This window comes from Trachurus japonicus, chromosome 22 (assembly GCF_045865225.1).
Source record: "Trachurus japonicus isolate A0001 chromosome 22, Traja_1.0".
Classification (NCBI taxonomy): Eukaryota; Metazoa; Chordata; class Actinopteri; order Carangiformes; family Carangidae; genus Trachurus; species Trachurus japonicus.
The window spans coordinates 20,213,933-20,239,035 of NC_140928.1; the positions used below are offsets into that span (position 1 = coordinate 20,213,933).

The 25,103-nt window shown below is 40.4% G+C and overlaps 1 long non-coding RNA gene across 1 annotated transcript; it reads left to right on the forward strand.

The window, feature by feature from the left end:
• The first annotated feature begins 19,823 nt into the window (after window positions 1–19,823).
• Window positions 19,824–23,702, forward strand: LOC146963980 (uncharacterized). The gene is made up of 4 exons (XR_015034725.1): window positions 19,824–20,121; window positions 20,790–20,893; window positions 21,197–21,246; window positions 22,418–23,702. It is a non-coding gene; the product is annotated as an uncharacterized LOC146963980 (long non-coding RNA).
• Window positions 23,703–25,103: the final 1,401 nt, after the last annotated feature.

Consider the following 25,103-nt stretch of genomic DNA (forward strand, 5'->3'; position numbering starts at 1 on the left):
TTATTGGTTTATGAAAAAATGGTTTTACACACCTAAGCTTGTTGCGCAATAATCCATTCTTCCAGTGCATGTATACATCCTTTGGGACAGCATTTTATAGCTTTTTTCTTTGATTTGGAATAAAATAAAATACAAATAACGCTACAGTCTTACTACTGTGTGTGTGTGTGTGTGTGTGCGCGCGCGTGTGTGCATGCATGTGTCTGAGACAGAGAGGGACAGATTCATGAAATAAAGGGGCTGAGGCTTCAAGACAAGATGAGTAATACTGAACCTCCGAGTCTCATCTTTGTGATTAATGCTTGCTGTCAGCCTTTTAGCTGTTCGCTTTCAGAAGTTAAGGGACTATTTACTTTCCCAAAGATTATGTTTATCGTCTCTTTTGCATTTCATTCCAATAGAGTCAGTAGTGACAGTACAGGTGAGAGAATGAAAGGTGAGGATACTTTGTCACAAAGGCTGTTATCAGGGGGAAATTGGAAACTATGATGAGTCACATTAGAAAGAGACAAGATTAGCTGGCTAGCATAACGGCTAGCAGAAGAAAAGACATGAAAGAGTTAACTTAGGCAGTGCTCTCAACTGGAGGCAGCTTAGTGAGTAAAGGAATGAAGGTGGACTAAGCTTGAGACAATGCCCACATTATGTTTCATGCTAACTTCGTCCCATTTAAAAAATCCCAGTGAAAGTGGCCAGTCAACACACAACATGAAGCAAAACTATCACAACCACGCTAGCATTGCCACAATATTCATGAGCTCATGCTGGCAGTAAATTGGCTAGTAATAGGAACATTTGCAAAATGCATTTATTAAATTGAGAACAGCAATTTAAAGGGATAGTTCACTCCAAATTGAAGTTTCTCGGAGTTACAGGGGGGCTCGGCGCAGCACTGCACTGCCATATGACGGTAGCGAACGGAGTTCACTTTTCTTCGTCCAAAAAGACACACCAAAAAACATCCAAATACCTCCACACAGCTCGTCTGTTATTGATCGCTCGTCTTGTATTGAAGCCCCAACATCAGAAATTGTTCCGAAAAAATTAAATAGGTCTATATTTCAAACTTGTTTGTAGCGGAAGCTCCCAGTGGTGCTCTGCCGGAATCTTGCGCGATTTGCGGAGTCGTGAAATGGGTGTCAATGTCAATTTCTCATGTTGGGGCTTCAATACAAGAGGGACATTACAGACGAGCTGTGTGGAGGTATTTGGATGGTGTGTCTTTTTGGACGAAGAAAAGTGAGCCCCGTTCGCTACCGTCATATGGACATGCAGTGCTGCACGGAGCCCCCCTGTAACTCAGAGAAGGCACGGAGGACTCTAAAACTTCTCCCAACCCTTAGTCGACATGAGGGTGAGTAGATAATGAATTTTGAGTGAGCTATCCCTTTAATGTTGTTGTGTCTTGGTTATAATGAAACAGACATGTAGCATTATGTAGCCATATAGGCAACTAATGCATTGGGTAAAAGTTCTGGAGTCATTTAGCAGCTCGAGGGGCTCTCCACCTTGGACAGACAACTGGGAACATTCACCCTTTGACTTCAGCTTCAGGATTATGTCTGACAGAGTTGGCAAACATTTACAGAATTGATAATGGACGTATATAATATTGGATATTATCCAGTACAGGAAGTGAGAATGGAGGGAGGAAAAGATGGGACAGAAGAATGGAGAGAGAAGGTACAAGTAGAAAGTTTGTGGTGTTTGCCTCCAGGATGCAAGGAGAGAGAACAGACACTGACGCCATTAATCAGACAGAGAAGGAGAGATGGGGGTTTGTGAGAGGGCGCAGAAAGAGAGAGATGAATAAAAGGATGGAGAGAGAGCAGTATGAATCCTGGATGAGGATAGAAAAATTGCAAATAGACACACTGCAAATCTCTCAGGACTTTGGTGATCATTTTTCCTGCATTGCCACTCCAATGAATAAGAACATGAGCTTAATGTATCTATGTAATGGCAGAGACTAGAGGATCAGGGAGGTAAGGATGTGGAGAGGAAGGAGAGAACAACGAAGGATCACAGCAGACTGAAACAGAAACGAGTGTGAGAGGAGTAATAGACAGTGGGAAAGAGATGCAAAGGGGTGGTGAATATAAGAGGAATTGGGGTTGAGTCAAGTGCTGCGGGGGTGGAAGGAAAGGAGGATGTAGAAGGCGAAGACATGCATTTAACTCATTGTAATGAGATTCGTGGTAGGCCGTGTGGGATGACACCTGTGAGTTACATCCTGGATGATGACTCATTCTGAGACGGAGTGACGGAGAATATCTGAAACTTTCCTCACCTTAAACTTTCTGACACTAACCGAAGAAATGACTGAGTTCCTGAAATAAATACTTCAGTGGTCTGTTCAGCCTACATGTTTCTAAGAAATGAAATAAAAAAAAACTTCGCTGTATTTTAAGATTGAATTTTGATTAATTGGGGTTTTCAGCGTCTGGGCAGTAGACCATTATTAGGACTTCATTCTAAAGCATTTTGAAAATGGCAGTCGACCATTTATTCATTGTTTTTGTAAATGACCCCAGTTTTTTATTTTTTCCTCACTTTGTTTACAACAAGCAGCATCTTGCTGCAATATATGAAACCATGCAGTAACATATAAAAGTAAAGAAAAATTAACTAACTAACTAACTAACTAACAGCGATGGGGGGCAGCCTTTTCTACTGTGCCATTTTTTTATTGCTTCAATGAGTGACCTGCACTTAAACATCCACTTTTTAACATGTGTGGTTCTTCTGATCTGGTGGAATATTAACTGCCAGTTTTAGTACTGGTGAGTACTTGGTACCTTGAACTACTCTGTCAAAAAGGGATATTATTTATCCAGCTAACTTTGATCCGAGATTTTGTATTTGAATTCAGAGGAAAATAGGAATTTTTATTCTTTTTTATTCTTTTTGCTCACATGCAGTAACAGGGGTGGACTGGGACAAAAATTTGGCCCTGGACTTTTTGGTCCAGACTGGCCCACTATCTGCGCGCGGATATTTTGCCAACTAGCACCGTTGATGTACATACAAACACACAAGCTCTTAATAACACCACTACTAAACGATATACAATATACAACAAAGTAGAGGAATAGTGTGGAATAAGTTAAGTTTGAACAAGATTACATGCACATAATGAGTCTGCATGCAATCAGAACTTTGGCTAGTTGGCTAAAGTATGGAAAACAATAGTACAATGATCTGAAAAATGGACAAACACTAATTTTATCTTAGAAAGACAGTACAACTCAACATAATGTATAGACAATGAAGCATGACAAGAAATACTGTATGCAGAATGATGTTTTACTGTAACAGTAGTTAATCAGTGTTTTATTAATTTTAACTGTACTGTTAAACTGTTGAAAGGACAATAAACCATAAACACTGACTGAAAAAAATATGGAAAGCATACATATTTGGTAAGTTGTTAGCTCAATGTCCTTCATGACCAAATTTGAGTGAGGGCACTTTAATAATCAACTAATCAATTAATGAGGATAGTATATGAATATAGTTATTGTTTTCCAATACTTTAGATAACTAGATTTAGCTGTAACACACCACACCATCAGAGTTATTAGCTATAGCTATTTATTATGTCAAGTAACGTGCAACCGTTCTGGACCATTTACAGTATTTTAATGAATGTTTATCCACACCATTCTGGAAAGCACATACCTGCTTAACAATCACTACCTCCTTCACATGGTGGAGAGTCTTCCTCAACACTTATTTTTTCAGCCTCCTCCTGCACCATAAGGGCAGTGTTATCGAGCCTCACTCCCTTCAGACTCACGTGAAGGACCTGCTGCTGAAGCTGCAGCATCGGTGCTTCTAGTCCTGGCCAGGCCAGGCGGCCCCTGCAGCAAACATCTGCGTAATTCTTGTACTTTTAGCAGTCTGTGCTGCTAGAGCTTTTCTTTTTCTGTTACTTTCCTCCATTTTTCCGCGCTGCCTTTGCGTTTGTTTACTTTTCTTTTCCGTTTTTGTGCGCTGGTGTGTTTTTTTTTTCTCTCTCGCTCTCTCTCATCATGACTCCGTGATTGGACGAGGGGGGGTCTACAACATGCGTGGGTGGGACTCCTGGGCCTCTGTAGCCTCTCATAGGGCCATTGGGCCAGGTAGACCAGCCACTGCTGTGTCTGCAGCTGAGCACTGTGGGCCGAGCCGATGCATGTCTCTCTCCCTGGGCCGGGAGAGTTACAGTAAGCGAGGCATGGCGAAAAAAAAAGTTAAATAAATAAATAAAAAACGGCCGCCTATCGGCCCATTAGTGACCGGCCCACCGGGAAAACTCCCGGTACTCCCTATGGCCAATCCACCCCTGTGCAGTAAAGATAGTGAAGATAAAAGCCCGATTATTATGATGTGAACTATGGGTTCTGCTGGATTTTAGAGCCGAGCGAAGTAAAAGCCAATTTAGTCCAAGGCTGGTTAAGTGGGAGCAGCTAGAAATTGGGCTGTGTTAAGCGCCTTTGTTCTCGGCTCTGTGCTCCTCTGCCCAGTGGACATGAATGAAATGAAGGAATGAAAGAAAGGCAGGATCCAGCCCTCCCAGCTTGAACAAGTCATGTGTCAGCAATCTCTCTGTATCTCTCCAATTACCAGCCTTTGAGAGCGCAAGGGGGGAACTATGTACCACACAGACACACAACACCTAAAGAGCCTCTATTTCTACTTCAAATCTAGTTCAGTTGGTGAGGAGAACAACATGATACAATTATCAAAGTTTTGTGGGTGCAGTCCTGCAGCAACAATATTCATCCTTTTAACTCTATACAGCTATACAAACTCTGGACTATTAAACCTCTATATGATTATGTTAAAATGCTAACACCCATATCTGTGTATGTGTATGTATATAATTATTTGTCTGTATTTTTGTCGTATATGTATGTGTGTATTTATTTATTTTTTTGTCATCACTTGCTCCATTAAAGAAATTGATTTAAGAACACTTTGGAATAGTAGCTGCTACCTTGGTCTGGCAAAAAATACAATGAATTGGTCTCTTTCAATGCGGAGAAACAGCTGAAAGCTGAATATGCAGTAGCTGCGTCACAAAATTTGTTCTGCATGTGGTTGTATTCTCCAGCACTTGTGAAGTTGAAAAAAGTCACACTGCTCCTGCATCCAACAGCTCCTCACCATTTCCTGTTTAATTTTTTACCGAGTCACTGGGATTTCTTTATATACACAGCTTTTCATGTATATGATGGTGTACACAGTGGCCCAGTGCTACTTTCTGTCTGTCACTTTTTTTCTTCTCTCAGACTCTCAGAAGCAATATTTCCCTTTGCTGGAACAGTTTCACTCCTCAGAAATCTTTCCTCTCCCAGTTGGAGGAACAAAGCCTCCTCAAAGAAGTGTAGGAAGATATCACTGCAATGTTGCCATATTGTAACATAGAAATTTAAGAAATTGACATTTTAGCTGAGACCCTTTAAGCAGAGCGCTAGAGTTATGGACTGGGGAGCGAGAAGAATTACATGTAACCCTCACCCTATAGAGAGATTACTCATATTCTCCTGTTTATCATCTCCTAGTAGTTGAAGACTTTCTTGTGAATATTATTAGGGTTATTACATCACACCCATTCACACTCATCAATTGAAGAAACAGCCACCAGGGGTTGGAGAAGGGGCAGTTTGGGGTTCAGAATCTTGAAGTTGACAACCCATCAAAAGTCTCAGCAAACACTTTGTTCAATATACATAATGCAGAACAAACAATCCGGAAAGATCTGTCTCATAGGGGTTAGCCTGGAATTGACTGAGTCACCTGAGAGATTGTATCTTATCTGGCCTAGGAACATCTCTGGACCCTCCGGGAGCAGCTGGAATACTCTGCTGAGGAGAGGGACATCTGGGGACACCTACTGCCACTGGATATGAAGAAGAAAATAGACGGATGGAGTGACTGTTACAAATCAACATGAGAATCTGTTTGCAGTGTTTCTCAGTAAGTTCAATACTCAGGCTCCTTTTGGCTCTGACTGCAGGCAATATTTTACCAGTCACCCCTCCTCTTAACACAAAGTTGTCTTGCCACTGTTCAGATGAAAAATTATTATTTTATAGCTGTGTTCAAGATAAAGACTGAAGACCTGACAAAAATCTCCTTGATGTAAAGCCACAGCATCCATCACTTTAAGTGCTGTGAAGAGGCGTTTTTCCGTTAACTCTGGTTGCTGTTTCTACTCTGATATGATGATATAGTGTATGATATGATATGAGCTTCAAGCTAGCAGCAAACTAGTTAAGAGATGTGAGAAATGCATGATCATTACATTTGAATATCAAGCCTCATTAATTTGTATCACTCAGTATCTGGGAATAGAAGTACTAAGAGTTTGCCACACAGGTAGTTTCTCGAGCTCTAAATAGTTGAGGCACACACTGCACTGGCCTCCCACAGTCTGATCTTTTCACACTGCTGTCAAATATGTGCGTACTGCATTAGGAGAGTGTATATGTCTTGTTCAGGGTGTCATTTCGGAGCGTCTGTGAGGTTTTGTTAGTGCAGCTGCAGTGAAAATGTCAAACTTTGTGGAGGCAAATGAGTTCATCCAGCTAAATATCATACCTGGTATTACAGTAATAGATTTATTTTATGTTGAAGTCTCTTGAACAGTTTTTAAAGATGACACTAATCAGTCACACAGTTGTGCCAGTGTAATCTTATATTCAAATCATGATGGTTCAATAATTAAGTGCATGGAAAAATCAATACATCCAACAAGTTGTGGGCAATACAATCATCAAAGTAAAGGAAATTATTGATTTCTTTCACAAATGAAGTGATATAGGATAACACAACTTAAAATGTATAACCTTATATAGTGTTCTATAACATTGGATAATATATAGGTGTCCAATAGTACAGTGGGACAGAATTATATACAGACTTTTCTTAATGTTGTAGCTCATATCTTGATTTATGAGTGGGAAACAAACCCATTGACATGTGTATGTTTGTAAGACTCCCTTAATCAAAAATTGATGTCCACATCTGCACTCAATCTGGGAGAAAAAAAACACAAAGTGAAATTTAACACATGAATGAAAGGTATTCTGTGATTTTGATGGCGTTTAAAGGTACATTGTGTAGGAATTACTCCCATCTAGCGTTGCGGTTGTATATCGCAACCAACTCAATCGTATTTTTCATGCTGCATTCACGTGAAATTGGGCAGACGGCAGACAGACGACAGCCGCTGCACGTAACGGCATAAACAACGGCATAAACAAGCCTCTATAAACTAGCCTCATGGCGATGTCGTATTGTTGACCTGACCCATGTTTTACCGGCTTTCTCTCCACTTCTGTGACTAAAATGACATCTGGTTTGTTACCGACGGCCGTCTGCCCGACTGCACGTGAATGCAGCATCAGTGTAACGCTCCATTCCTCCTCACTGTGTTACCACGGTGACTTTTCACAGACGCCACCTCCACCTGAGCCGACAGCTCCGGTGTCTCCACTGAGTTTCCGTGGTTTCCTACCGTCACGCTGCCACTGAACGTAAAAACATGGAGACACCACAAGGCAGCAGCACTGAGCTTACCTGCTCCATGGAGATATGAATGATATGAATGGCTAATTCAGAGCTGAAAGGAACACTTCACTTTGTTGTTGGGGGTGATTACTGATTAATGAAAAACAGATTTTTGAACGAAATAATAAATTTTCGTGAATAAATAACAGGAGAATTACACAATGTCCCTTTAACAATGGTCAAAAGAGTACTGTAATGTAGTTTGATAATGTGTTAAAAATGAGGGAGCAAATATAAACACATAACATAGCTTGATTTTTAACATGGACTAGCAGTGTGTCTTTTGGAAGACCAAGCACCTTTACTTTTTACACAGGTGAATTTGTGAATCTTACACTGAAACAGGAAACACATGCTTGAAATTGTCTGTCATACTGTACATGTAGCAATCTAACATGTTTAGAATGACCTTTGGGTGTTATAAATCAACATCATCATCAACCGGGGGGGGGGTTATGAATTCATGTCCGGTTTTCATTGTTTTTCAAGGGACAGGACCCTGACAGCCGAGTTTACCTGTAATCTACCTTAAAGGTATTCAGAAAAGAAAATTGAATTTGAGCCCACTGTGGGTCTTAACATTAGTGTAACAACTCATCTATCAGATGATGGAGCCCAAACTTTGTACAAAATTCTATTTTCGAGTAAATCCGGGGTTCGCATTGGATAATGCAGGCACGCGAATTATGAGTCACGTTGCTCACGATTCATCAGCCACTGATATTGGATCCGTCATCTGTGAATCAAACGTCTGAGACACACACACACACATGCCGAGCTCGGTCGAGCTCGGCCCAAACACTGAATATCCCACCCCCGCTCGATAACGACCAATGAAATTTGTTTTCCTTACTTGGGTAAACTCGTGCAGCAACTCGTGGAAACTCGTGGAAGGAGACGCGACAAACAGGATGTCCATTTCTGAACACCTTTAAGGCCCCCACACCATCAGCCGTATTTGACGTGGACATCGGCGTGTACTCGAGGCGGACTCAAAGACCCAAAGTGAATGTCCGCCAGACACACATGCTGTGTCACACAATAGACTGCTCGTTGAAAATCTTTGCATCAACCTGTTTTAAATGTGACAGTGACACCGTACGCTCGACCATGAAACCTCAAAGGTCCATGGACAGCGTACGCACACAGTGGACAGCCCGTCAGAACGATGCAGCCCCCCCCCCCCCAAAAGGAAATACATAGTTTTGTTTATTAAACTAAATCTAAACTTTTTGGTCTCAAGAGATAAAGAAAAAGAGGGCTTAGCAGTTGCTTTAGAATTGAGCAAAAGTGCAAGGCTTGATCAAATTTTTAAATTTGTTTAAAGAAAAAAAAACTCTTCTCCTTGCAGTGGGAACATCCATCAACTTCCTCCAGCAGCCTTTAGTTGTCAGCTAGACATTACTGAAACACATTGGTCTCAGAGCAAAGCTATTGATGCTGACACCCAATTTTATGGAAGGGGAAACTGGGGCTCGTTGTCTCACTTTTTCTCTTTTTGTGTTCATCACAGTCAGGATATCTCAGAACTTATTTTAATAACAACAGAAACCCTGGCATTTTAGTTAAATGATGTTTTTTTCAGACTTCTAGAACATTTATTAGCCGTCAAAGACAGTGAACCCTCATCTTCCTTTTTCATGTGCTAAAGTGATTTTGGTTTATGCATGCTGTGACAGAAGAAAAATAGACAGCATTAACACTGATGCTTTATTTTAAGAAGTAACCTTTGATAGATTAATCATAAATTTGCCCGTTCATTAATCATTCCTAAACTGCACCGGTAAAAGGTGTTCATGTGTAGCTATCGTGATTGCAGGTGCAGCCACACAAGCAAACGCAACTTTTCTACTGAGTGTGTGTCTAGATGACAGCTCAGTGTGAAAACAGGGACAAAAAGAAGTCCTAAGCATTTAATCATCTTTACCACAATGCTTCCTTCCCCTTTGTTCCTGCTCTTTTCTCCGAAAGTTGGTGAGAACTCAGAATCCAAATAAACTAATACTGCCCCGATGATGTATAGAGTCATATTCATATCTGAGATGAAATATTATGTTCTAGTTACGCAGCAGCTGTTTTGTGTCCACTTTAGATAGTGTTTGGTCTAATTCTAATTATGAATTAAAAAATGAAAGTAAGAGTATAGAATAGTTAGCTAACCTGCAAACTGTAGCTGGAGATAGCAGTCCTTGTTCTGCTCTGCAGCCGATGGACGACTTTGGTGCAGCTGCAGTCCAAGATGGTCACAGTTAATCCTTGGGATTGACAAAACATAATGAGCATCGGTTGTGGTTGAACTTTAAAATTAAATTATGATCCTAATTATATTTTCATTCAACAGGGTACTAACTGACTAACCAGTGTAGCTACTAAACTAACGAAACATGCTACAACTATACTGTATCTTATCGCTCACTTCCCCCTGAATAATTATATCACTGTGTAACAATAGTTTGTTGTGTTAGGAGTTGCATGAAAAATCAATGGAGAGCCACTAGTAGTTACTTATGTCTAGTATTATCTTGGATTTTATCAGATTTTAGGCTAACGTTAGCATGACAAAATGTGTTATGGGCAAAATTGTCGCAAATTAATTTTGTCACCCTTGAATGAACCCTCTGAACGTGGCAATCCCTTATGGAATAGAGTGATTTCACAATGAAAAATTCACCATTTGAATCCCAGCATGTCATGGCCTTAAGCCTTTTAACATGCCATCATGTTATGAAGCCATCTAGTGTATAATTAACACTCCTTTCACAGGCTTCGTAAACTGGGAACTTTGAAGTTTGCCAGAGACAGTGTTTTCACCAACTCATGGTGCTAATGTTAGCTTAGCTGATTACTGTAGCTAGGCTAACAGTCATAATCTCAGACAGCAGAATCTATTATCAATCAATTTGACCAAAGAAGCCTGCATTTGCATTTTTCTTTCATTTTAAATTAAGATACATGAGAATGGAAAGAAAATTATCCAGTGATCAGTTGCAAGTGCTTGTGTGCGTCATATGTCCAAACCCAATTATGGTGTACCGTGGATTGTCTGGTTCTTCTTGGTGCCAGAAATAGAAATCAACACTTTCTCCTGTGAGTCAGCACTGCAGCAGTGAAGAGCTTGTGTTGAAAACAATCAGTGTGACTCAGTCTAAATGAGCCTTTGACCGCATAGTGGTGAACTAGTTTTTGTCTAAACAGACAGCCTTTATTTTTAAACCTTTGCTTGTATGAAGGCTTTGTGATGACAGAAAACCACAAGTTAACACTACAAATACTGGAAAACACAATTAAAAACCTAACATTTACCCCTCCAACGCCAGTATGAGTGCAAATCCCCCTAAATAAGATCCATAAGATATCAATCACTAAATTGAACATGAACTGGATATTATTTTGATAATTATTTGAATCAGTCTGTGGTTTGGTGGGATGTTAACAGCTTGAGCACCTCACCTTAGATCTTTCCAAACAGTTGTCAGTCTTCAATTATATTAAACATATGATTCAATGAGATTACTATTTCGGTTTTTGTATGTTTTACTGTGTTGCCTTCCCCTTGTATGTGTATATTTATTGATTCTTGATTGTATTGTACAGGTGGTGTATCGTGTCTTGTGTTATACGTATGTCTGCGTCTACTGTGTGATTGTATCCGTGTGTTGGGATTGTGTTATTTGTTTTGTTCTACTTTATCCTTGATGTACCTGGAGGAATAGTGGTCAACTTTGACTGAATGTTTGGACTCCAGGAAGAATAGCCAAGCTAATGTGCTGGTGCTAATGGAGATCCAATAAATAAAATAAATAAATGTCAGTTATTTCCACTTCATTATCATTGTCTAAATGAGCCTCATCTCGATTTGTATTCATTGAGTGGTTGTGGATAACTGATTATATGTTAGATTTACATTATTTACATTAACTAATACAGAAACAGTCTCAGCATGATTCAGTGCAAGAGGGTGTTGATATTTCTAAAAGGTCATATACTAATATTCAATTTCTAGGAAAGACCATGGCCCAGCCACATGAAGGCTTATGAAATTATAATACAAAACCTCTCTTCATGTATGTTTCCTCAACTATATTATTCTCATGACTGAAATATATTTAGAAAATCTACTGATAAAGAAATACTTTAATTAACATAAAAAATGACAAGAGGGAGCCTCAGCTTGTTTTTCTAAAGACCATGGATGGAGCCATGCTGGACTCAGGGATTTGGGTCTTGCAACCAGTGATCATAGTGCAACTGCTCCCTTTCCATTTTAACAATCATTCCTCATGGCCCAAGAGTCATCTGATCAGCAGTGTGACACCTGCCATCATCTCAGAGATTGTGGGCATTCTGGATTGCTACCATGGCAACAAGACTAATCGGACCTGCACAGTGCGATTACCACGGGAGGACTAATTACAATACTGGTAGGGATGCAGAGAACACCCACAGACACACAGACACAATCAAAAACATGTTGTGACACACCAACTGTACATGTGCATGGGTGAGCACAGTCATATAGGAGACCTGGATATTCACACACAAACCTGAGATGCAGTCACACATAAGGGGATTTGCATATACAGACTAATAAAACACAAGGACCTCGCAGAGTCTTGGGTTGTGGTCATTCAGAGCAAGACTCTTCTTGCAAAAGTATAATGCCTCTACAAGTCTGTAAATTCTTAGGATAAAAACAATTAATATAATGTAATAGGCTATGTTATTTATGATCTACAGGTCAATTATATCCCCATTCACTTTTCATTATAATGGTTACAGACCTGCATACATTTTCTCAATCATACCTCTTCATCTGACCTTCATGAGAACATAATCTTCAGTGGCACTATGTAAAAAATGTAATTGCAACTAACCCATAAATGTAACCCATCCTCACTGGTGGGAAAGGTTTAGGACTGATTGTGATGTTAGATGAATGACTTGTAACTTGTTACAGGGAGAGTGGAGGCTGTGGCTGAAAACCAAACCTGCATCAGAGCCTCTGACCCGGTGTCACAGCTGTCGTCTCGGTGAGTCCACAACACAAACATCCCCCGTAAACCGTAATCTCTTGTTTATGACAGATACGACTACACAAATACACACATTAGAAATACTTTATTTACATCGTCACTGATAATCCATCGATCTACTGATTGATTATCAAAAGGTGTGCAGAGAAGTGACCGGACTTGCACATTTGCTAAATGATGCAATTTATAAATTGATAAAAGTCATATTATGTTTCTAATGAATTATTTCACTCATAAGCTGTGTTGTGGGATAATGTAGAGTTAGTCGGTTGTTATAGAGAAATACATTGGTTGTTGTTATTTCTCCATAATTCTACATTATCTCTTACTTGTATCATAAATTCAATGATGGCTAAAGCTCTTGGCATGACTGGTAAGTAAAGAAAAGAAATGGCGTGCTCGACTCTTGTATAAAAATAAACTGGGTGCCGGCTCAAAAATCCAAACAAGAAAAAACTGAAATGTCAGCACTCACGATAGAAACTTATAACATTTATTACACGCACAGCAGTGCCAAACGGACGTGTTTCAGCCCTTGGCTTTCCTCAGCGTGAATGAGCTGAATGGGTGTGGCCCATATATACTTTGGACATGACAACAACTTCCATTCATACCAGTCATACGTGCCTGACGCGGAGTGATAGCTTACGCTGTGATAAGGTTTTAGAATAGTAGCCGTGGTATATGCTCAATATACCACGGTTAACAACCAATCAGATTGCGGGATTTCACCTTTCCGTTTTATAAACTGTATATAACATTCAGGACCTCCCTGAATACCACCAGCTGGCAGGAATCAGTCAAACAATTAGTCATAAATATTCACAACATGACGAAGATAATACAATGAGTGGCATAGGTATTCAGAACCTACAATACAATTAATAAGATGACCACCTTCAGTATGTGACAGATATAGTAAAATATGAAGCCACCTATCTATGTATAAAACCAAATATATCACATGGTCAACATCGCAAGCATCAAACATCATGGATTAAGAGTCAAGTAAGAATAATTGCTTAAAACAGTATACAAATAATCAAAAAGAAACAAAAAAATATCAAAAAAAATTGAAGAAATATCAAGAAAATATATATCCACAAGTGTGCATCCTCTCAGCAGGAAAACTCAGTGATAACAACTCTTGATTCATCTACTCAAAACGACATGACTGGTAAGTAAACAACTGTCAGCAGAAAAAAAGGAGAGGTCTACAGAAAATGTTGGAGTCAGTGAGATCAAAGAGATTCTTTCATAAGTACGGGATAATGTAGAGCTCGGAGGTTGTTCATCTAAAGCATGTATACAACATCCTGACGGGGTTTCTTTCTCCATAACAACCGACTAACTCTACACTTACGGCTTACGAGTGAAATAATTAATCTGAAGCACAAGATCAAAATACAACTTTTATCGATTTATAAAGTGCATCATTTAGCGAATCTGCAGTCTGGTCACTTCTCTGCTGTTTTGCTAACCCTCCTGGTCATGTGCAGTTTGCCAAGCCTTTGATAATCACTCAGTGGATCTATGGATTATCATATACATGTTATGATGGTCTGTACAGAAATAACAAACCATAGAATGCAGCGATTGACCAATCAGAGTGCAGCATTCAACAGAGCCGTGTAATATATTGAATTCATTTTGTAGCAGGAAGCAGGTTATTTTGTAATGTGGATGTAATCATAATACCACTGCTTTTTGGGGCGGTGCGTGGAGCAGTGGTTAGAGCGGCCGCCCCATGTAGAGGCTACAGTCCTCAACGCAGGCGTCCCCGGTTCGAGTCCCGTGTCCCTTTCCTGCATGTCATTCCCCCTCTCTCTGCCTCCCCCTTTCCTGTCTATCTCACTGTGCTATCAAATAAAAGGCAAAAAAGCCACAAAATATACTTTGATGATAATACCACTGCTTTTAGGAAACACACTTGCATTTTAGTCACAGTGTTGCATCTTGAACAGTGGCTTCAGTGGAGACATAAACAGTCAATTACACTTTGGAAGGGTAGACACTTTGCCAAATCTTCAATAAATTTGCCCTTTTAGAGGATGAATCCGATTTTGAAGAAACATGAGCTCTTCTGTAGTATCACATTCATGCTCTGCAGAGGATGAGCCCATTTCATTCAACTCAGGAGCTTTCTTAACAAGACAAGATAATGGCATCCAGATTGGTTTTATTTTCAAAGGACTAAAACTGTTAAATGAGCAGACTTGTGGTAAATACTGCACCACAGCACTAATTATTGCTTGTCCTATGAAATGTGTCACATAATTTAGATAATCAGTCATGTACTGTGTCATGGTCTTGGACAGCCAAAACAATTGCTGCAGTATTTTTCCTGTTATCTTCTGACTCCCCGCATCCTGATGGCATTTTCTCCTTGTGAGGAAAATGAAAGGTCTGTTTTAAAATAGACACTGTCTGGTGGTTCAATTTGCTGCCATCATGTTTTGAAGAGAAGATGGCTACATGCCAGCAAAGTGTGTGGTTTGAAATATTGTATTTAAGTGAGCTCCACTTTTCCACTCAGTGTAATTTGCTCTGGATGTAAACATATTCTAAATGCATGAAACGTCTGTAAAGGTCAAGTAATTTGTTTAAGCAGTATTATAATATTGTTGGAGTTATCAGAAGGAAAACACACACTCATATTTCTTGTTTCTACACAGAACTGATATTAGTATGCACAATGATGCTCTTAGGTCACTTAGAAGAAAGACAGTGTGCTGACAGGTGTGTACTTGTTGGCAGTGCCCTTTATTTTCTTTTTTTTCTGATATCTCCTCTCTGCCAGTTGTTTCACTAAGGAAACGTGATAAAACACTCTTTCCCTACAGCTTTTCTTTGACATTCTTTCTCTCTTCCTTCAGGCTCCTTGCAGTGTTTGTTTTCCTCTAAATGAGGGTTTAAGTGGGAGGCAAACATTTGCAGCTGAAGCCTAAATAGCTTGCTTGCTGTTAAAAGATGTGTAGAGCTTTATGTATCTTGCCATGTATAAGATGGTCAGATGGTCAGAGGTGTCAAAATTACTCAAGTATAGGAATGGACGTAAGTTATTGCAGTGCAGCACATAGCTTTGCTACATCCTAACAGTCCGACAGTTACAGGTCCTATATTTTACACATACAATGTCTCTCTTACTGTAAGTTTTGATATCAATAAGATGATGGTGTATGTTTGAGGTTTTAAGTGCCAAAAACCATGTACTACTCAGTGTTCTCTCTAGAGCTCTAGTAACAGGTCAGTGAGCCCTGAGCCTCTCTTCTGATGTCTCACTGTTTCAGTAACTGGATCAAAATATAGCAGATTTCAGGAAAGCCAAACAAAACAGCAGCAACAACAACAACAACAACAAAATAATCCTGCAAAGTTTGATAGTGGGTCCATGTGGGTGGGACATAGAGTGACTGTTTTGTTGTGACATCACAACGTTACAGAAGTCTTGACAGCTTGTCTTTTTTTAGTCTCTGTTTCTGAATAGCGGCTGTGTGCATTTCTCTGTGGACTGAGGCTTTGATAGTTTCACAGTAATAATATAGAACCTATTTTTAAAAAAATTAAAGGTGCAGTAATCAATATTTTTATAACAGTGGGTCAAATGACCATGTAATGAGTTAAAGCAGAAGTAAGCGATGCGGTGGTTTTGGCTAATTTCCTGTCAGCAGATGGAGTTAGCAGTCCCCGTCCTCGTCCCTACGTCACCACATTCACGCGCATCCCTTGGCTGCACACACAGAGAGGACCGCCCCTTTATGCCGTTCTCTCTCCTCATTGGATAAAGGTTGTAGGATACAAGGAAAGTTTTCTCCTCGGCTTACAGCAGAGCAGAGTGACTGACAGACCCGTGTTTCAGACCAAACACTCTATAAGTGATTGCTGTTGGAAGATAGAACTATTTAAGACTTATATTAACACAAACATTCCGCTTACTTCTGCTTTAAGCTCACTGATCCTGCTATTCAGTTCAGGTCTACATAGTATTTTAGCCTCTGCATGTTTTGCTTGCATTTTGTAGTCCAGCAACAGTTTCTATTCACTCTTCTCATGTCATACTAGCTGAAGCTACCTGTGTATCAGCAGCACACAGACAAAGTTGGAGGCTGGTAAAATATAGAAGAGCATTTAGCAGCAGAAGAGCCACATACTGTATATCCCTGTTACATGTTATATGGTTTCAACTCTACGGTAATTTGCTGCTGCATGAATTTGAATACATTTTATTCACATATTTTCTCTCAGGATCTAGTGCATCACTTCCTTTTGGCTCTGTGTTGACCCCTCTTGGGCATGAGTCAACAGGTACATTAGATAATTCCTTTTTGATTTGATAATGTGATTTAAGGCAGATGATGGTATCACCAGCTCTGCCAGGTTTTCTCCCCTCCCTCCCTTCCTCATATGTCTCTTCCTGTTTTCCTTTGTCACCCATCGTCTCTCTCTCTCGCTCGCTGCCATATCTGGCCCTTGTTAAGATTCCTAGCAGGCGCTGGGAGGCGTCAGGAAATGACTAGTCACTAAACAAAGAGACAGATTGTTAATTTCCCTCCTCTGGGCAAAGACTGGACAGGGTTGAAGTCCAATTTTGTTTGGAGATGGAACAAAATGCTGTCACTTATATTAGCTTCCTGACCGCGTTATTCTCTTTCTCTACCTCCGTCCATCTCACTGTCACCATATGACTTTCCTCTCCGTAGAAGAAAAGAGAAAAATCCATAGAACCATATTTATCAACTCTGTCCTTGCTTTCACTTTTTCTTTCTTGGCACTGTTACGGCCTCTTGTCCTTCTGTCTCTGTCTTTCTGTCCCAGACATAGCTTATCTCCCTTTCCCTCCTCTGCCCTCCCTTCTTTTCCTCAAAGTTTGAGAAGGCTGTGGACTCTTAATATGGAAAATAAGCTTATTTCAAGTTGCTCCAATAAAACCACTCATGTATAATTGTAGATAGTGTGGTTGGAGAAAATAAAGCCGATGTGAATTCTAACCTTTAGTTGGGTCAACTGTACAATGGCACTAAAAGGCAAACTCACTGCTGAAGCTCAGCTGCACAAAAACTCATTAAAACTCCTCTTACTGTAGCACAGACAGGTCAGATGTTTATGTATCATTCAGATGCTCAAAAAGCTTTTCATAACCTTGACTGGATAGTAAGACCACACACCACATAATAAGTATGCTGAATTTATTTGATGATTTATCAAAACCATTATCGTATAATGTCCCATTTAAGCCGATAAACTTTTTCTTACTGGCCAAAAAGTCACGGTCCAGGACAGTTTTCTTTCATTTATTTAAGGACAATGCACATTAATGAACATAATAAAATGTAAAGGTGCCAGTGTTAGCCAACGGCTAGTTTCCGTAGTCCTCCTGGCAAGGTGTTAAAAGCCATTAAAATGAACACAAGGACATAACAACATAATTCATGAAACAGGAAAAACACATACAACAAACACATGTGTCCAACAGAAACCAACAGACATAAAAACTACAAAGAAAGACAACCAACATGACACTATTATAAAACAAAAACAGAAACAAGAAGTGTAGCGCAATAATAGATTTAGGTGAGATGGACTATTTATGATGGATAAAATGGATGAAGATGCAACAATGCAAGACCAAAACAGGGTTGACATCACCCATTGATTTGGGGGAGTCTGTTTTGTGCCGCTACTACGGGGGTTTGAGCTGCGCCATGTTGGATTTTACTTTCCATATTTGGAGAGGTGCTGCGGTTAGCCGGCCGAGAGCCCGCCCACTGGCCTCGAAGCAGTGGTCTCCGGACTTGTCACTCAACGTTTCCGCGCCCTAATTGGCCAGAATTTTAAACCTACAGTGGGTACTAGTTTCATTTGGACGGTTTCACGCGAGATTCAAAAAATCCGCGTGAGCCTCCCGTGACTCACGCGGATTTTTTGTGGAGGAGTAATTGTGTTTTCACCAGAAGCTGCAATGTGCCCAAACAACCGCCAGGTGGCATCTGTGAGCAGCAGATCGCCTCTATAAGACAGCAGCACGGAGCAGTGAACACGAATGGGGAATGCAATATAATAATAATACAATATAGTTTTTCAATGAGAAAAATGTAACGATGGCAGCTATACGTCTCACTCTCTTTTATCGATCCTCTTCTCAGCTCCAAACACACCCGGGGACAGCTCTCCATTCCGACACCCCTCCATTTCGACACCCCGCTGTTCCGAAATACCCCCACTTCGAAACACCGCTGTTCCGACACAGTCCCACCCCCCCCGCAGTTGTCCAATGTCGAAGGTGCTGAACCGCGTGACGTTGTTTACACTCTGTGTTGCGGCTTGTCTGTGAAACGTGCGCTGCTCAGGGACTGGGCAGATCTGTCCCACTTGCTTTCTCCCCGACTCCGTTGTTGGAGATCTCCCACACAGTAATAGAAATACACTTTTTTTCTCCCCCCCTGCGCCGCTCGAGCGCGGCTGAACCCGGCTTGAGCTCACAGGGGCGCGAGGCTGCTGCAGCCGCCGCTCGTGCTGACAGCTGACTGAGGGAGATGCTTTGGTTGGGCTTAGGCAATGAAGAAAGGAGTTGGTTAAGTTTAGTAAAAAGACCAGGTAGAGGCTAGACAGGCCAGAAGCATAATGAACATTATGTCATTAATATGAAGTATTTGCTCGTTTTGCAGTTAATTATGCACATGATCCGTTTGACCCCAAAAAGGAAAAAAGGATCAATGCGCACTGCGCACTGGGGGTTTCCCCCAATAGCCTTTTCGGAATAGCGGGGTCTTTAGAAAAAATAGAAAACCCCGCTATTACGATGAATGGAAGTCTATTGTCGGAAAGGCGGGGCTTCGGAAAGGCGGGGTGTAACCAACACACCCATATGCACCGCGATTATGGACCACAGCGTGGTTTTCCACACAGCAGTTAAAGCAGATATCAGTGGAATGTTTTTGTTAATATAAGTCCTAAATAGTCCTATTTTCCGTCAGCAATCACTTACATGAAGTATTTCAGCCTAAACACGAGTCTCTCCGTCACTCTGCTCTGCTGTAACCCGAGGAGAAAATTTTCCTTGTGGGATACAAGTGTTATCCAATGAGGGGAGAGAACGGCATGAAGGGCTGTGTGTGCAGCCAAGGGATGCGCGTGAATGTGGTGACGTAGCACGAGGACCAATTGACCTATGGCTAAGCCACGCCCCCAAACGCGATGAGCCAATCACAGTGCGCATAGCTAGCCCATACACTCGGACATTATCTGCTTCCACGTCCATTGAAATGCATTGCAGTTAGTCAGTTTTCATTTGTTTTTATGTGTTTTTTCTTGACATTTTAAGTTTAAAATGGTCAAACGGTGTTCATGGGGTACATGCAACTCTGACACTAGGTATCCCGAGAGGCTGGGCGACGGGGTGTTTTTTTTACCCTTTCCCAAGCCACATCTCAACCGAGAGAAGTGTCTGCTCTGGATAAAGTTGTGCGGTAGACCACAACACCAACTAAACGTGGATAAAATTAACAAGGATGTCTACATATGTTCTAAGGTAAGTCAACAACGTAACATATTGTCACTCTGCTAGAGATGTTTAGATGTTAGAGATGTTAAAGTTATCTTTACATCTCTAACGTTAGCCTAACCCTTTCTAACGTTAGGCTAACGTTAGCTAACGTTAGCTTCTAGCTGCGTTGTAACTTGTAACATCATGTCAACGTGTTTGCTGGGAGTTCATTTGGGAGTTATGTGCTAGTTTTTGTACTTTGGCAATCGTACATCATTGTTAGCTGTTGTCCAAAGGGCTCTAGTTGTACTAATACGTTAACTTTTGGAGCTTAGCTTCATCAACGTATCTGTAACCGAGATAACAAATGTTAGCAATGTTGTGCTGAATGATTCATGTAAATAACAGTTACTGTAGTAACGTTACCAAACTAACGGAAAGATACTTGTCCTGGAAACGTATGCAACTTAGACCTGTACATATTTCATTTGATCATGACAACTTTCTACCAAAACAACTGGGGAATTTTGTGATATACTGTATATATATATTTGCAAAATATGTAACCTTTTCACCTCTTCAATAACTAAATATTCTAACTATTTACATACAGTGTCAATAGACAAGAGGTCAGGATGCTCAAAAGGTCATTGATTTATGCTGATTTAATGTGAGTAATAACTCCTAATAAAATGCTATATTTTTTGTTTAAGCATTTTGTCAATGGAGGGCCCAGCACTGAGTTTCCCCATCCTCACCAAGCTACAAGGACTGGATCTACTGTAGGACAGAGGTGTCGTCCATCTCCAAAAAAGAGGTACCTCAAACTCGTGTTGGGTGCACACATACATGAACACATGCAGGTTCAAGTCATACTTGATCATTGATGACATAATATCAAGCTGAAGGCAAAAATCAGAAAAAGGATTTGCATACTGTTGAAAAAATCCCAGCAGCTTTAATAGCAGAAAACATTGGGTTTTGAGAAACCTGTAGAAACATTTTATGACATTTATGAATCCACTTAATATCAATTAATCCATAAAATAATCAAAACACATTGATATGAAAATAATTGTTTCTTGCAGCCCTAATGATGTTATTTTTCTTTCATTTACAGATGTGAATCAGCTCCCAGGACCAAGAAGGACAGAAAAAACAGGAGAGGAGGTGAGATCTATTTCTTGGGACAAAAGTTATTTACATGAAATTCATGAAGCTTTGCAATCATTGAATTGATGAACAGGACATCTTTGTGAACTCTCTCAATGTACAGATCTGCTCTTGTGTAAAGGACAAAATCACAGAAATTAAGTCCACTTAAAAGCAGCTGCCCTTGGATTTGATAGTAGCAGTTGTGGCTTTTTGATACTTTGATGTCTTGTCCATTGTTGATGACATAGAAATCTTTGATAGTTGAGGCAGCTTCTTCTATGGTCATGTCTCTTGATCCAAAGGGGCACTTAATTTCGAGCAGTCCAGTTTCCCCATCATCACATATAATAGCATCCGGGGTTGCACCGAGAAACGGCAGCTCTGGCTGTAGCATTAGGCCAGCATCGTGTACATGTCTAGATGGATATTTCTCTTGGTAGAGCTCCTTTGCCTTTGGCTCACTGGCAGTGCCATAGCTCGTTGCCTTTGAGGTGAAGGGTTTGGGGTAGTACATCGACTGGATGAATTCCTCTGTAACTTTTTTTCTTTTCAATATTTTTCCAAAGTTAGAGGCTGTCAGCCTTCCCTCACGATCTTTGTGCCATTTCTCACAGGCAGCCTGTGCCTTTGTCGCCACTTGAATTTTCCTTGCTTCTTCAAGATTGAAGCTCTGATTGACTTGTTCAGTAGGTGTTGGTAGAGAGATGTCTGGGGTGAGGGGCCTGGGGATATTGTCGGCACAGGAACAGGATACAGGCAGGGATGATGACGGCTTGTTTAACACTGGAAGCTACAGGAAAAGGAAATTGAAGTTATGGCAAATACAGAAACAGCAAAAATTACAATATAACTAATAATAACATATGAGAGGGAGTGCTCTGTTGTGGTTATTGGCACTGGTGTACTGCGGTCTTAAGGTATGCTATTTAGTCAATTCATAGTAAATCATTAATTTGTCCTTTTTTTTCTAACACAATTTTCTCTTCCAGATTTTAAAAGCATTTATGTTCCATGGCTATAGAGTTTTCTTTGTTTTACTTTTTTCAAATATTATGTGCTCTATCAAGTGTACACTTCAGTTTGAATAATTTTACTGATATGTTGGTTGGTTTGTGACATTTGGCTTGTACCAGAACATCTTTATGTTTTCCTTCATTCATTTTAAACCATACATTTATATTTGCAGTGCCGCTAGAGGATGAGCAACCACCCGTGCAACAGCAGCCAGAGGAAGTGCCAGATCATCTGAACCACCAGCATCCGCCACTGGAGCTGCCGTCAGGGGAAGGGGCGCAAGAGCTGCTGACGTTAAGGACTATGCTAGCTCAGAAGCTTGCTGAAATTGAAGATTTAAAAAAAAATCAGACTCTAACAACAACACTGACACCAGAACTCCTGCACCACAGCAATATTTCAAACTATTTCCGGTACTGCACTGGCTTCAGTTACAATGAGTTTAACGACTTGTGCTCTGTGTTTTCTGTGCCAAATACTTACACAGTTCCACAAACCTTTGTCCCATTAACATACAAGAGGGTTGATAGAGAAATAAATAAAATGCCACTACGTCACCAACTTTTGCTGGTTCTCATGAAGTTGCGCCAAAATTTTGACTTAAAGGATCTGGCTTACAGATTTCAAATACCAGAACGAAGCGCAGGGACTCTTTTCAACTCATGGGTCGATTACATGTTTGACATACTTGGTGAATTACCTGTATGGCCACATAGAGACACCATCATCTCCCAAATGCCAGATAAATATAAGATCAACTTTGGAACAACTCTAGCAATACTTGACTGCACAGAAGTAAAGATTGAGAGGCCAAGTTCATTAGTACTGCAAAGTCAAAGTTTCTCAAATTACAAGTCAACAAACACTCTGAAATCACTGATTGCATGTGATCCACGTGGCGCTATCATGTTTACATCTACTCTTTTTACTGGATCATTGTCTGACAAGGAAATTGTTCAGAAAAGCAAATTCCTAGAGTTGCTGAAAACGCTCATGTCTCATAACTACCTGAACAAAGGTGATGGTGTTATGGTTGACAAAGGATTTCTCATTGAGAAAGACTTGGAAGAAATCGGACTGAGAGTAAATATCCCTCCTTTTGCTCAGTCAAACAAACAGATGTCCGCCGCTGATGTACACAAAACAAAAAAGATAGCTGCTCACAGAGTTCACGTGGAGAGAGCTATTGCCAAAATAAAGAAATTCAAAATTGTATCGGGGAGAATAACCAACATTAGGTTGGGCAACATAAATCAAATTTGGTATGTTGTGAGCATGCTCTCCAATTTCCAGCCTCATATATTATAGGCCTGTGTTGAGCAAGGTATTTAAAATGTCAAAAATAATTTTATTGTATGTGTGTATATATGTGTAAAGATGTTTTTGTGTGAATGGAATAGTTGTATAATCTACTGTGATTAGCTGTAAGTGTTTTGACCTCTGGGGGTCCCCCATACATCATTATAAGAAATGTTTTATATAAATAAAAATAAATTGATCAACTGTTAGCTGTCATAGTCTACTTATGTTGATATGAATATGAATATTTGAACCATCTTTTATCCAGATACTGTGCAGTGTGCAGACTGTTAGTGTATTATTTACCTGGTAACTCAAACCACATCCGATTGGAAGTTCCTTTCCCTGTACTGTCACCCTAGCAGCTGTCTGATTGACCAGGTAACTTATTGGGGCCCCGGTCATGTTTTTTATGACATCATATACCTCTGCTCTCACACCTGACTCTTTCCTAAAAAAGGCAGCAAGGTTGTTTTAGGTAATGCATTGCAAAACATGAGCTTCATAGTTACCTCACAATGTTACAGCCATACTTGGATATTGTACAGTGCAGAATCACAAAGATGAAAACATGCTGTTTGTCTGAGTTCATGAAGAGAATATGAATGAATGAAAATAAAGCACACATACAGTACTGTTTAACTGCAGAATAAGTACTTTGCCCACCACTGTGTACTGTACATGAAATCAACCTATGATTACCTGTTTGGTTTATAGGAGCAGATGACCGGCTTCTTCTTCCTCTTAGCCTTTGCTTTTGCTACGATGACAGACGTGATAGGTTGGCTTGTGATCAGCTTGCCTCTCGGCCGATGCCACTGCTGGGCCTGACTTGTACAGGACAGCTGATCTCTCCCCCGCAGCCGGTCAACGTAGTGGACTAAACCGATGATATGGGAGCAGTAACCCGGTTCCCTATGGATTCAATCCCAATCATATGTCAGATCAATGACATGGAACTTGTTACTTTTAGTGTGTTAGTGTATATTAACGGATGTTTAACAAAGCCTAGTATATAAAACGCTGAAGAAAAATCTAGCTATACCGGTATGCTAATACGGAGCTTTAAGCTAGGTTTAGATGAAAAATAAGATAGTAGCAGTTAGATTAATAAATTGAAAGTAATAATAAATTAATAAATTGAAAGTAAATCACACTTCTTACCCTGCAGTGCATGAACAATGCTGATCCTCTATCTTGTTGTCTGAGATGGTGATGACAACAAGATGCGGTTTATCCCGTTTACACTGTGACCTGTAAATTTTTGCCTGGAGCTGAAGCTTTTCATCAACCCTCTCAATAATAAAATTATTAACGTAATCCTCCAACGCATAATTCAGGCCCTTTTGGTGACTCCGAGATGATATGTGGTCTTTCTGTCTCCAAAAATCATCAATTGCCTCCTGTGAAATGTCTCCTACTGTGACAGCTGCCATAGCGCCGGGTCACCGAATGTTGACAGTTGTCCGAGTGAGTGGAGGGGGCGGGGCTTAGCCATAGGTCAATTGATGCCTGACAAGGGCGGGGGCTGCTAACTCATGGTGCGTTCAAGGAAACTC